The following is a 14,466-nucleotide window of genomic DNA, read 5'->3' as shown; positions in this document are numbered from 1 at the left end:
GAAGAATGAAACACAAACCAGACAGAAAAGGACATTTATTCCGCTTGGCACATCTTAGCAAGGTTGTTTGTCCACCATTGAGTTGTGCACCTGAGTGACGTTTGACTGGACAGCCTTAGGTGTTGGCAGCTCTGATAGGGAAGGGCATACTGATAATGCAGCTGATTAGACTCCGATCATTATCTACAGTACAGCTTATGATGGTCAAAATCAATGGCAGGGAAGAGAAGAGCTAGCCCCCGCGAAAAGATTAAATGTCTCACACCGTATGATAAAGTCCAACTCATCAGACACCATTTTTGAAGGTATAATATGCGAAGTGTATTCACAAAGTGCAGCCAGACAAAAACTTTTCTCTCTTCCTGCATCCCATCAGATCGAGCCAGGCGCGCATTGTTTTGAGAGCTGATAAAACATACAACCTTGCATCAGCATACTCCTCCATCAATGGCCTCCCTGTTTAGCAGGTTCATAACAGAACTGCAGTGTATGGATGCAACCAATTTTGGCACCGCAGTCCATATCCTTGAACACTTTGAAGAGGGAGACATTTTGACACAGCATCAAAGACTCCTCAGAGAGAAAGAGAGGAGCGAGGTGGCAAATTATCCAACATTATCCAACATGAAACAAGAGGGCATCATATTATGTGGATGATGACGCCGTTTTGTTTCCCCTCAGTCACCCCAAACTTAAAGAATACACTTCTGGTTACTTTGATCTCCTTTCATTTCGCTGGCATGTTGTAAGGAGAGCACAAGCCATGCTTTCATAGTTATGTGGCTTTGAAAAGAATTCGAACTGTGACAGTCATTTATATGTACAGGAAATGTATTTGAAGTGTGCGTGAGTTTAGGTCACCATTATCCACTCTGGGCCCACGTTTACATAATTTAATTCTAGATGAATAAAATGAAAGGAAAGAGCAATTAGTGGCTAGAACCGCCATCATTTGCAAGTAATTATGAAAACATGACCTTTAATCTTCAGTTAAATAGTAATGACTGTCACAATGGCGTAAGTTTGCACAATATCACCTTCTCTGAATAGTGTTTTCACGTTTTTACTAAACTACATACACATCCTATGATTGTTTGGTGTTCAGATGAGAAATACTAAATATCCATCCACCACAACACAGGATTAATCCAACTGATGTAAATCTTCGGTTTAAACAAAACAGCTTTCCACTTCTTCCTAGAACAAGCGCCATGTGGAGGGTCACTAAAGTTGAAGGCTTAAGAGAAAGACATTTCTGCTCTACAGTGTATAATATTGTTGGGTGGCACAGTCCGTCCACTTGTTCAATTTCCCTGTGTAAGCATTACAGAAGAGGCTAAAAGGCTCAAAGATTTTGGAGCATGCTGACGCTATATATTCTGTCAGTAAGATTCTTAGTGGGAGAGCGGAAATGGGAATAAACCAGGGCACCGTTGGTGGCGGGTCAGATTTATCTCCTTAAATTGACAACACAAACCATTTACTGTACTACGAGGAGCTGTTGAGTAACACATATATGGGGTGGGGGGGGGTTCACATTGAAGTATATGGAGGTTTATATTGATCAAGGCAACTGGAGTGAGACTAACAATAGCGAACAGCAAAATAAAACAGTGTGCTCATTGAGAACATTTGCAGGGATCCTGAATTTATTTATTCATACATCCTGTTAGATTTTTTGGGGGCCCTCTTTAGCTCTAGGCCCCGAGCATTATCACCCATCGGCACACAACTGAAGCAAAGGCTAAGAGAGGAGAAAGCTAGTTAGCCTACCGTTTCCCAGTTAGGTGTAACACACATTTCAGACTAAAAAGTGTATACATATTTCCTGTATTGTGAAGTGGAATATACCATTGGATGCAGTGTGTGCACATTTTATCCTCTTATTTTATTTAAAAGTTGAAAGAGAGCAAATATCTTTTTTTTTTGCCTTAAAACTCTGATACATAAATGCTGACATACAATATAGCTGACCTGCATCTCAGTGACATTACTTAAAAAAAGCACCTTATATTTTTACTCCATACTCACAAAGCTGTAGCCTCAGGCATGTATGACTATTCCAACGTTTTGACTAAAAATAACTGTTGCAAATATTCCTGGTAGACTCTGCTTAGTCTTTTTAACATTTGGTAATTTCTTGTTGTATTTACTTTTTAAATTTGCAATTAAATAATTAAGTCCTTAATTCATGATTTTTTTAATAACTGTAATTTAAATTGCTTTGTCCCTCTTCCTTTATACCGGTGCATTTTGGTGGTTCAGGTGGTTTTACTGTTTTAGTCAAATGTTTAGAACAGGTGCTTAAGGAATATGTTGTATTCCTTAAGCACCTGTTCCATGATAAATGAGTGTGTAATTACATTTACACCAGAGAATGACCAATGAGAGAGTTGGTGCAATGACCTGCAAAATGCTGTAGGTCGTGGTGAACACAGGTGTACAGTGAAGCTGTGAGCACATATCATCCTGCTGCACCCAGTTCTGGAAGAAAGTTGTAGTAGTTGGAGTGAACCTCAGCTGCTCCTCTTCCTCCCACCAGACTGAACATCAGTCTTTATCCCAGTGGACAGGGAGGCCTTCAGGTTGAGCTGCCTGGTTAGTGGGAACAGAGAAGAGACTCATTAAAAGTGATCCTTGTGTCCGGTGCAGCCTGATCACTTCCAGCCCTGCTATCCACCAGAGTTCCCTTTTGAAGAGGAGGGTCTAATCTCAGGCCTGCAACATTGTCATGGCCAACCTGGGTTACCCTGCTAATGAGCGAGAGGTTGGGAGGAAGTTCACACTGCTGAGCCGGGAAAATGTGGCAATAGTAGTAGGAGTAGTTGTAGTAGTTTGACTGGCTATGTTTATTGTAGTATTTGGTGACAATGTGGAAGAAGCATACGTGAAAGCGACCTCCCGTGTCTTTTGGTAATCTGGCCTTCATGTACGTTTATCTTTTCAACCAAGGCACCAGTTGTTAGTTAATTGTGAAAGTAAAGTAAGGGGATGAACTTGTTATGAAGTGAGCAGTTTTATTCCAAAAGAAAAAAAAGAAGATATGTCCACGGGCCACCTCCGTTGCAGAGTTTCGGGAAATGTGACAATCAATCACAAATGTGAAATCTGGCAAATAAACATACACAAGGGCAAGTAGTGATATATTTGCCCTAGAAATCGATCCATTTGCTGTCAGCAACAATAATCCAGGGAGCTAATTTCTGTGATTCAGAGATCTGTTAGGGATGTATTGACGGGACAAAATATATATATATATATAGGATGAGGACTCACAGATGTGTAGATGTGAATCTAACACTATCTCAGTTAACGTTGCTGGAGTTTGTGGAGTTTCTACTTCCCTAAATAAAGAACAGTAGAAAGCTGCTTACGTCCAGGATATGAAACACTACGTATTCGAAGAGGAAACTTTGATTCAAGATCTGAGGTAGGAGTTTAGTGACGGGTCAATCATGAGAAAAAAAACACTCAATATCTGTTTTAGAAATAGGAACAAACCCAAAAAGTGATTTGTAATTGAACCTTTCCACACCCATTCATTTTCACATCATGTTTTGTGAGTGTTATTCCTGTACCTGCTGCCTTCACGCACTCCTGCCATGTAATAATCCATATTTACCTTTTTAGACCGCTTTGCTCCCCCCCTCCCTGAAGAACCAAGACAGACACTGTCCTCAGTGTTACCTGTGCTGTGTGTACAAAGAGGCGGTGTAGCATAAGTCTCATCCCCAGAGGAAACTGTGGGTAAAAAGAGGGAAACCAGAAGGGGGAGGTGGGGGGGATTAAAGCACAGTGTAATGATGTGGGAGTAAGGAGGAGTGGAGTATGATACAAAGTGAAATCACATGCACTCTCTGCGTAGCGAGAACAGACGTATGCATAAATACACAGCGTTTCATCGTTTCACAGAGAACAAGCCTTACACGCACGTCCTTCTATATGGAGATCACACACAGACACAGCACTCCAGGATAACAAGGCAGCGTCAAAAACGCTTTAAACAACCAACAACCAACAATCCGCGCAAAACATGAGCTTGGAGAAATTTGAGGGTGGAGATGATCAGATGAGAGCGCCTGCCATCGTTTCAAATACAAAACATGCACAAGAGGAAAGGAGAGAAAGGGGTGAATATTTTGAGAAATGTGCAGAGAAACAAACAGGAAGTAGTCTGAGCTAAAATATATCTGAGGGGGATTGTTTCCATTGCTAAAGTAAAAGTATGGAAGCAATTACTCACCAGTCTGATTGACTAAGTGTACCAGCACTGCTTCAGCCCAACTCCTTCCCTGCTTAAATGTCTAACAAGGACAACACTAGCCTGCTACAGCTTTGCACTTTGATTAAAGCTAAGTGAGCGCTTGCTGTAATCCTTGAATCCTTTTTAGTCTCGGTGGGATTTAGGTGAGAATGATTTCCTCTCAGCAGTGAGATTTGTGGCTTGCTCGCTCTTTGTTTGGGATGACATCTCAGTGTTTATTCAATCATTCTTCACATTGCTTTGCAGCTGGCATTTTTTTGGGGTATATCAAAGTGCCTTAAAATCTGCCCAGTCACCCGAAGTTAAATACCGAGCTAACGCCGGCGGAGCTAAATTCTACACTGCATGATACAGTTGTCTTAACACATGTAGCAAAATAAAGCAAGTGCAACGTGTTGTTTTTTTTCTGATGGTGCGTAACCCTTGTTGACTCGCTCTCAAGATATGAGCGTCGCCATGGCAATACACTCACTAACACAACACTCCAGTGAAATGTGTATTAGTGGCACTTTTTTCCCTCCAGAATCATCTTGTTAATTACTCCGTAGCACTAACATGACAGGGAGGCTAACAGTGCCTCTGGAAGGTTCAGAGATGGCCAAGCAGAGCTGTTTATTGGCTCAGAAGCGTGATTTATGGTGCCTCATTGGGAGGACTAAATCATCTTTGTTTCTATGTGTGTGTGTGTGTGTGTGTATGTCTCCACAGGAGAGCAGCTGAGGGGACAGTTGATTGAAGCCTCAAAATGTTTGGCGGGAATAAATAAGCCTAACTCCTTTAACATTATTCTAAACTCCAACCATTTAGCCGTGCGCTGAGAAGGCCACGATTAATTGGAATCTGTGCAGCTAACAAACGAGGGATTAATTTCCCAACAGATTTAACAGCATGAGCGGTTACATAGCGCTGTCATGTCTGTCCCCCAGACCCAAACCCTGCGGTGTCTCGCTGCGCCGCCTCAAAGGAACAGGTCAGCGATGAGAGATTTGCACCAGTGAAATCATCAGGCGGGATGAGTGTGTCTTAATTTGCTTCACTCTGGAATTAAGCTGGCTAAAATGAATCCCTTATGGTATCTTACTTAACTCTTGCATCACATGAAAAAGAAGAGTAAATAAAGATAATGGACGGGACACTGGCGTACTGGTTAGCATTGTACTTTGAATCAAGAAGGGCCTGCAGTCACTGCCAAATCCAAATCTGTGTCCATGTATGGCAGCCTGTATGTAGTGGAGAACATTCAGGCCTCTGGGACCCACAAGTAGCTTTTAGCTCTGTTTTTTAGATTCCACTAAGTCCTGTTTTAGCTTCTAAATGCTACGTTGCTAACTGTGTGTCTGCTGTTTGGTGCCGAACAGTTATATAGTTTGTTTTTTAGAGCTTTTACACTGAAAACAGCTGCCTGCTGCAGCCAAAACAACACTGAGAGTGAAACAAAACAGTGAAGTTGTTGAACACAGAGCTAAAAGACACTATAAACTTCCATTGTCCTGAGGGGAACTGCAGTCACGTGGTAATTCTAGGTGGTTTTATCACCACAAACTTTCATAGAAATACACATTTCGGCTAATATATTCTGTTCAGGAGATACAGACATTAGTGCACATGAGGGGTAGTGCAGTGTGGACGCAACCTGAATTCTCTGGAAAGCATATTGTAAGTCTTGGTTCATCGTGACACTGAATTGGTGGGTTAACCTCAGCGGGGAGGGCTACAGTACCACAGTTAGCTAAGTTAGCTCTTTAAAAATACAAATAGTAATAGTGTTTTTCATTCATCTGTGACAGTGGCTTTCATGATTTTGGAAGGTCAGCCTTCTGTTCTCAATGACTAGCTTTGCAAGGTAATTGTAGGCTAATGTAGCTACTTCGTGTTATTAGCTTACCTAACCCAGACATATTTGCATGGTTAGCTTTTTTTCAGTTTGTAGCAAAGAACTTGGTTTTTAATGCGTACAACTCTTGTCTTTTGTCACTGAGGTTCAGTCTAATTACTTATCCTGCATCATAAAACTGTATTCTCTGACCTGGGTTGGTGTTTGCATGTGACTCATGTTAAGTACTTACTGTGTGGCTTGCATGTGTGAACCTTGTCTTACCTTGTGTATTTTGGATAATAAAGTAATCCTGTTAAACGGCTGAGAGGAACTGCTGTACAGAGACTGAGGTGAGTGAGCGGACCTCTGCCAGGATACCCTAGGCGGCGTCATAAGGGGCCATCTTTCTTGGCAAAATCATGGAATTACATTGAGCTGAGGACAGTTCTTCAAGATTGGATAAGGGATGAATAATTTAAGGCCTAATGATTAATCCAGTGGCAAAACGCCCTGCTGAAATATTGCGTCTCTGAAGGTAACTTTAGCCCTCAAGAAAGACGGATGTGGAGGTTTGTCATGCGATTTTCTAAGGGAAATTTCATCTTGGGAATGACATAAATCTTACTGGCAGGGGAAAAAGTACAATACGTTTGTCATGAATATGTCTCCATCACGCACAATTATAGCTCAATTGTCGGTGCTCCCGAGAAGCAACATGTAAACTAAGTGCAAATCACTTCCTGAAGTTCGGATTGGTCCAATGGTTAATCCTGTTGTTGATACAGACTTTCAAGCTACTTTTGAGGATGAGCTTACAGGGTTTGCTGTGAGTTAAAGACCCCTCATACTGTCAGTTATACGTATAGCTTACGGAGAAACTTCCAAAACATTTCGAACAGTTGCGGGATTACAGCATTAAATGGTCTAAACTGTCCGTGTGTTTGTGTACACCCGTGGATGTGTGTGTGTGTGTGTCGCAGGAATTAGAAAGAGTAAGACAGGCAGGGAGTGCAAGCTGCTTTACTTTCCCTGATAAATATAGATAGCACTAAGGGCAACAGTATATTGCTTTACACAGTGAAAAAACACAACCTGAATCAATTTCACAATTAGCCAGTTCAGTGTTTTAATTAAAAAACAACAGTCGCCTTTGAAGAAATCAATTCCAACTAAAGAGGCAAAAGAGAGAATTCCCCTGCCAGTTCACCATCCCTCAGCTCTGTCAACTCAAAGACATGAATGGAGATGCTTTTGGGCCTTTCTTTTGTATACATACAGCATTAAACAGAACAGTCTAATCAGTGTTTGTAGGGACTGACAGCATAGAGCATAGAGATAGGAAACATGGGGAGAGAGAGGGGTATGACACTATTTTATTATCACTCGTGAGAGTTGAAAGGAAAGCCCAATTTAGATTTTCATATAGGAAGTGATCTGATAGAGCAGTACTAATATGTGTGTTTTTTGTGAATAGTGAAACATAATGCAGCTCAGATTTATTTTTAATCAACTTGTCAGTAAAATGTTCATATTGAATGTATGTTCATTTACTGAATATATATATTTTTTCTTTTAAAATCTATTTTTGGGAGGCATTTCATGTCTTTGCATGTGGAAAAAAGCAAAACAATGTGCTGAAAGATGCTACAAACCTCTGTAGATCTGAGGGGAGCTGCGGAGTAAGGAGATCATTTCCTGTGGGTTCATCACTACGAGTCACTGGCTTTCACATACACATAGTCATTTGATGCATTGTCATCAAAGAAATATTGAATATAGCAGCTTTAAGATGAGGAAAGATTGTGATTTTGGTTAAATACAGAAAAAGTAAACCCTGAGTCAAACACTCATTTATTCACAAATTAACCAAGTTGTGCTGTAGTTGTTAAACAGCATGTTTTCCTCCAATCAGAATGTTAATACATTTCACTGCTAGATATAAATTTAACATGTTCCATTGTCAGTGTAAATTACATGGAGAGTCTGGTGTTTGTACTGTATTGTCTCTGACAGGACTTTGGTTCCCACAGTTATTGATCTGCCAGCTTTAATTTCCATCGACAGTGCTTTTATCCCCTGCACTTGAGAAACTACATACACTCTCTCCATCGCTGTATGCCCGCTCATTTTGTCAGCCCATTTTTTTTTTCCTGACAGAAAAACAATCCCCGCCCATGTTCACGCATGTCTAGCATGTCAAATGACAGCCATGCTGAATTCTCACCCTTCTACCTCCTGCGCTCATGAGCTCCTCCGTCCATTACGACGGGCATCTCGGCTGCTCTCCTCATGTGTTTGGTTTAGTGGGGGGACGCTTGAAACTTCAAACACTGCCAGTCTCTGACGCAGCGATAAAACCCTGCCTGATGAAAGACGAGAGCTTCAGAGGAGAGGAGGTGATGAGCTTAACTTGGGGGATTTAGCAGCTCCGTCTCTCCCTTCCCCGCGTTTTGTCGAACACTATGTAGCCTTCATGCCTGATTGTTATTCCGAGTAACGGGAAAGTAATGACACTTGTCTTTGATCCCTGGAAAATGTTAACACACGGGTGAATAAAGGTAACCTTATATGTAGAAATCGGAACAAAACATTGTGCAGATGTGTTCAAACTAACTGGAGTAGGCACATGGTTCATTAGTAAGAAATGAAGACTCCCTATTTTAAAAATAAAACAAATAAAATAACCAACTATAAAATGTACAGTTTGAGAGAGGCATTCTGTCTGACAGTCTGCTGTCCCTGTCTCAGCTACATGTAAAATGTTTACTACCACCATCTACTGTTCACTTGAAGGAGTTGACTTTTCAAACCAGAAAACAGTTCATTCATACGGTTCCATCAGAAATTAGGGTGGTAAAAATACCTTTTGTTTTAAGCAAAAGATGGGATACAGAGTAAGAAAAATCTGATCCAAAAAGAGATTGATTTCAAACAGCGTAGTTTAGGAAAGTAACTCTCTTAAGATGTAAACGCTGGCCTCCTCGTGCCCCCCACCTGAAGCACTTAGAGGCATATTGCTTCCAAGGACAGTTGATTTCAATGTTTACACCATTAAGGAAGAATCGGAAGAATGTGTTTCAATCCCTTTCATCCACACTGGGCTTTGTGCCGTTTGCCAGCATTACCAGTCACAGAACTATCTGCAAAGAATGAATGCCATTTTGTCATCAGGGAGCTCAAGGTTTGTGGCCGCATTCATTCAAAGCAGATGAAGGTCTCCATCATTTGAACACCGGGTTGCCCAAGTAAACATTGAGTCCATTACGAAGCTTAGCAAACAAATACTTTTTAAAACTTTGGGTGAATGCAGACACACTTAAGAACGTATTTACTTGTCACGGTATTTGTTTTAAATTGTTGCATTTTAAATGTGAATATAATTGAAATGTAACATTTAACATAATGAACAACTACAAACACCTTTTTTGGGGTTAATAAATGGACCCCATTGACCTATAGCAGTGATGGACAGAAAACAGGAGATAGATGCTCAGCACTGCTCACTAAATTCATTTCAGTGAGTCACCGCTGTTCAGAGCATCTCTTTGTCATGGCCTCTGGTCCCCTGGGAGCCCTTTAACTCTGGCCTCATAAGAGCCCCACAGAGACCTCTCTGTCAGTCATCCAGACACCGACCTCTGATTGGATCAAAGATTGATTATACCCCATTCATGCGGCGGCATCATTGGAGGACAGAAGTGCACGCACCGCCGCTCAATGGGGCCTTGTAATCAGTGCCAATGCAGTGGTGACGGGACGCCGTGGCATCAGGAAAAATCACTCGGCTGATTTCAGTGCCGACACGTACCGAGCATCACACTTTCAGTCCAAATCCAAATCTGCCATGTCCTCAGCGCACACAAAGTTAATTGCCAACCGAGGATTCAGTTTGTAAAAGCTTTGAGTGCTTTCCAGTCAGCCTTTGATTCATCTCTGGCAAATGCAGTGGAAAAACATCCTGTAACCCTAATCCTCATTAATCTTGAGACACGTTATGTTTTATGTGCAAACCACGAGCTTGATGCTCATTTGGTCAACAACTCAATAATATCATTTGCCTACTTAGTCTCATTTCCATGAAAGTAGAAATTCAAAAGTGGCAACATGGTTAATGTCACCCATGACAAGGCTTTGTCAATTTGATAACTTTTACAATATGAAAAAGATTTAGCAGAGGGATATTTTAATGATAAAATCCCTGCAGCCATCTGTTGGTGTAATGAAATGGCTGGTGCTGGCAGAAGATCTGGATGACCTCTCGCTATCCGCGGCAGCATATGCTGTGCTGCCGAAGTCGAAGTCACAACCTTTCCAGCGATGACGACCATCAGCAACCTCATAATCATCAAAACCTCATCTGTTACATTCATAAATCCCGCGCCGGTATGGATTCTTGAGGATTTGCGAAAGCAGAGCCCACCATATGCTGCCACTCTGCGCACGCATGGTCTTGTGAACAAAGGCAGGGAAATTAATTAAAACCATGCTGGTTTGATTTTTTTTAAGACCTACAAATATCACAGGGAAACAACAAATGTTGCCTTTCTGCTCTCTTTTTTTCCCGTGAGGTATTAAGAGTTGGAGATGGAGCAACAATCCACAAGTGCTAAGACTTGCCGTACCTAAGATACCAATTCTCCCTGCATTGTGAGATTAACAAACTCCACTCCTTGCCGAGCCCGAGCAACACGAGCAAAGTGTCATTGTTACTTTGCGTGATCCTGTAATACTTCAAACGCCTGCGAGACTTAAAATAATTCTGGATGCTGGCTTTAAAGTGCTAATGGGCTGGATATTAGTGATGTAGTAAAGCATGTGTGTGTGTATGGTGGTGGTAGGGGAGGGTCTCTTTGGCTTCATGTGGTGGTATCCTTGGTGTGTGTGAGAGGAGTGGAGGCTGGCTGAGATGCTGTTGCACCAAGCAGAGGCAGTTTCAAGGATTACTGTCGGGGCGGAAAAGAGGCAATTAATCTCTGTCTTCAAAATGGGATACAGCTGAGCTTCAAGGCCTTTTAGGATCTTTTGGAAAATGATAAGCTTCTGTTTACTAATTTTCCCATGTGGTCATATTGACAGTGGTGTGTGATATCCAAACATGTAAATGTGAGTGTGCCATTATGGGTTATTTAAAAGCAGGTTTAGTGATGAAACCTATTCATTTTTTTAATCAGACATGCATGAGAGCACCAGAGTTTGTTTGATTTTGTTTTGCTCGTTTTCAATTACGGCCTGTTCCCGAGCGGCTCGAGCGTCCGGGGCACTATCAGTTGGAACAGGATGTTTGATCAGAACTAAGCTCTGCTGACATTTGATTTTTTTTATTTATTTATTTATTTTTTTACCGGCGTCCTTGTCCCCCCTGCTCTGTTGTCAGGTCAAAACAGCTCATAATGTCTACATGAGGTGTACAACAAACGTAGTGCCAGGAAAGATGTGGCGTGTCCACAACAGAGCTTTAGAGAGGTATTTTTAACTTTCGTGAAATATATAAAATCTGCTGTCATGGGGGTCAGGTCGGGGGGAATTTCCAGCACTGTACCTGTCTGACACCAATGAGCAAAACAAAACCCGAATGTAGCTGTACATCATTACCCCCCCTAGGCTGCAGAATTCAGCCTGATCAGATCTGGCATCTTTACCTTCAGGAGCGCCACAATGGTTTTCTCCATCTGTCTGTGCAGATATAACTCTCCATCCGCCTGAAAACATAAACTAGAGGAACGAACATGAAATTATGTAGCGTGAGCTCCTGTGGAACTTGTTGGTCTCTTGTATCATTAAGGATAAAACAAAGAACCAAACACATTATTTACTGTACTTCTATTATCTAAATTTCACTTAAATTTGAACTGAAATTTGACTTTGTACATAGAAACAGTGATACTGCAGCAATTGTGCATATTTTCCAATATGTCACAATACAGAAGCTAACTGCAATTTAACTGTGACTCTAAAGCCTCTGATTGGGCATTTCCTGTGGCAGAGGTTGACTGATTTAAGACATCTGTCCTGTACAATATTAAACATTAGGGAGGACACATTCTACAAAGTAGGGGGATGTAGCTAGCATTAGCTATCTCTCTTTCATGGGCCTAGATTAGGCAAATGAGCAGACTGTCAGAACTCAGCATCACAGCAACAGGTAGTCCTGTAACGTCCACTCTGTACGTAACCCTGTACTTAGAATCACGACATGGAGTAAGTAATGTACGAAGTCACGGAGTAACATAGCAACGGCTAACAGTGTCGGTCCTCAGCTGGTTAACTGCCTGTATGTTTGTAGGAACTGAAGTGATATTACAAACTACTTTGGACTGACATTGTCAGACGGAACCAAAAATCCACAAACCCCCTTGGAGAACACTAATGTAAGGGGTGCTGTCACTGCAAAAAACTAAAACTCAATATTCTTCATTTTGGTAGCAGGGGTGGAAGTAACGAATTACATTTACTCTTTTGAGTATTTTAAAAAACCTTTTACTTACTTTACCTAAGTAATTTTTATATGAAGGATTGTACTTCGCTACATTTCAAAAGTGAGGAAAAAGAATAAAAGTCACACCAAAAAATCATGACAAACTTTGAGAATGGAGCACAAGAAAGGAGCGGAACAGTAGTTTTTACTTGAGTAAAATATTCCAGTACTCTTTCTATCCCTGTTTAGTAGCCACAATTCTGACCAAAGAAGTACACAAGGTAAAACAAAGACTTTGGAGATGTACCGATTTCTTAGCCATAAGGATTTTTAATTTCAGTTGAACCAGGTGTCTGAATCCAGCATTGTGAAGAAGAACTATTTTGAGAAATCTCTCCTTTTGCTAAACAGAGATCAAATTTACTTTTATTCTATTCATTTTCTCCTTTCCTTTCTCCTTTCCTGTCTTTCACTGATAAGCCCCCCTCACCGCAGAACACAATGGCTCCATTGTGCTAAACCACAGAGCTGATAATGTTATGTGACATTAAGGGCAATGATGTTAGCTCCTATTCAGGGAGACATTTTGATTGGAATGTAGACTCACAAAGAGCGCTATAATATTCAATGCTTTCAGAAATTAAGGAATCCAATATTAAACACAATCGCCATTGATCTGCACAATTGTGGACTTTTTATTAGCCTGTAAGCCAGGAGATGCTTGCTTTCCAGATAGGCAAAAGTGAAGACTAACTAATATAGCAATAATATTAGGGAGATAGACTTTAATGATGATCTTATTCACACATATATTTGCGGTGGCACATATCATGTCGCCACATGAAGCCTTTTTGCTACCAATACGTTAATTTGAAACAATCTATGCACAGCAGCAGAAACGCTGAGATTTCCCAATGTCATTCGGCTCCTCTGAAGAACTCAATTGTTTTCCCCCCTCTTTTTATGTATAATAATATTCATATTCCCCTGAACGCTGACCCGCAGAAAAAAGGGGCTATTTCAGAGCTGTCAGTGCAACGTCTTTATCTTCACTCTCCAAATGTTGGGGTCAGCCAAGACTTGACGCTCAGCAGACAATTCTCCCGAAGACCTAATGTGATTAATGGGTGTCACTTAAGAGGGGTGGGGTGAGGTTGAAAAAGAAAAGAAAAAGTCATCCAGAGGAGATTGTTGCTGAGGAAAAAGGTACATTGGTGGCACTTCATCAGTGGGCAGCAAGTATTTAGCCCCCTTGGCTGTAGCTACGTGCAGTAAAATGAAATGTTCAATGTCACTTTCAAAGTTTAAATATGACCAGGGAATGCAACCTTGAAATGAGGTGTGGGCGAGAGTTTGCAACTAGCAATTAGTGTGCTTTGTGTTGGTAATGTTTGCAAGGTACATTAAGGCATAGTTTGCTCAAATTTCTGACATTACTCACAAAAAATGCATTCTTTGGTGTAATTCCAACTTTGCCGTATTGCTTCTATTTGTTCTTTGCCAATGATGGGAAGGCCTTGTAAAGTATTTTGAAAAGCTGTGGAGTCAGTTTCCTGTCACAGATGTCGTTGCTTGTCCTCCTCTTTCATTCTGACGGCCGTCTTTGCATTAACAGCCTCTGGAAACTGAAAGTATACAGTGCAGATCCAAGGAGGAAGACAGCCAAAAGCCCAGCTTTACACCTGCTGTTAAACGTGTGTTTATCCTGTTTCTAGATTAAGTCAGATTCTACTCGCAGCTGGACCCAGACTTCGGATTCATTTGCAAAAACAGCTTGTGACAAATGTCACTTCCTCTCCTTGTGTTGACGCCACTTGAAACTTGTTTTGAGTTTTTCTCATTCCTGCAATATCCTGACAATCCAATTTTTTGAAGTGTGTTGCTTATTTAAATGCCTGCCACCTGTTGGATGCATCTGTTTCTCAGTGGAATCTGCTTGCAAAAGCTTGTTTTGTTTATGTAGATCTTATG

The sequence above is a fragment of the Enoplosus armatus genome, chromosome 21 (assembly GCF_043641665.1).
Source record: "Enoplosus armatus isolate fEnoArm2 chromosome 21, fEnoArm2.hap1, whole genome shotgun sequence".
Lineage (NCBI taxonomy): Eukaryota > Metazoa > Chordata > Actinopteri > Centrarchiformes > Enoplosidae > Enoplosus > Enoplosus armatus.
This window is presented reverse-complemented; position numbering follows the sequence as displayed.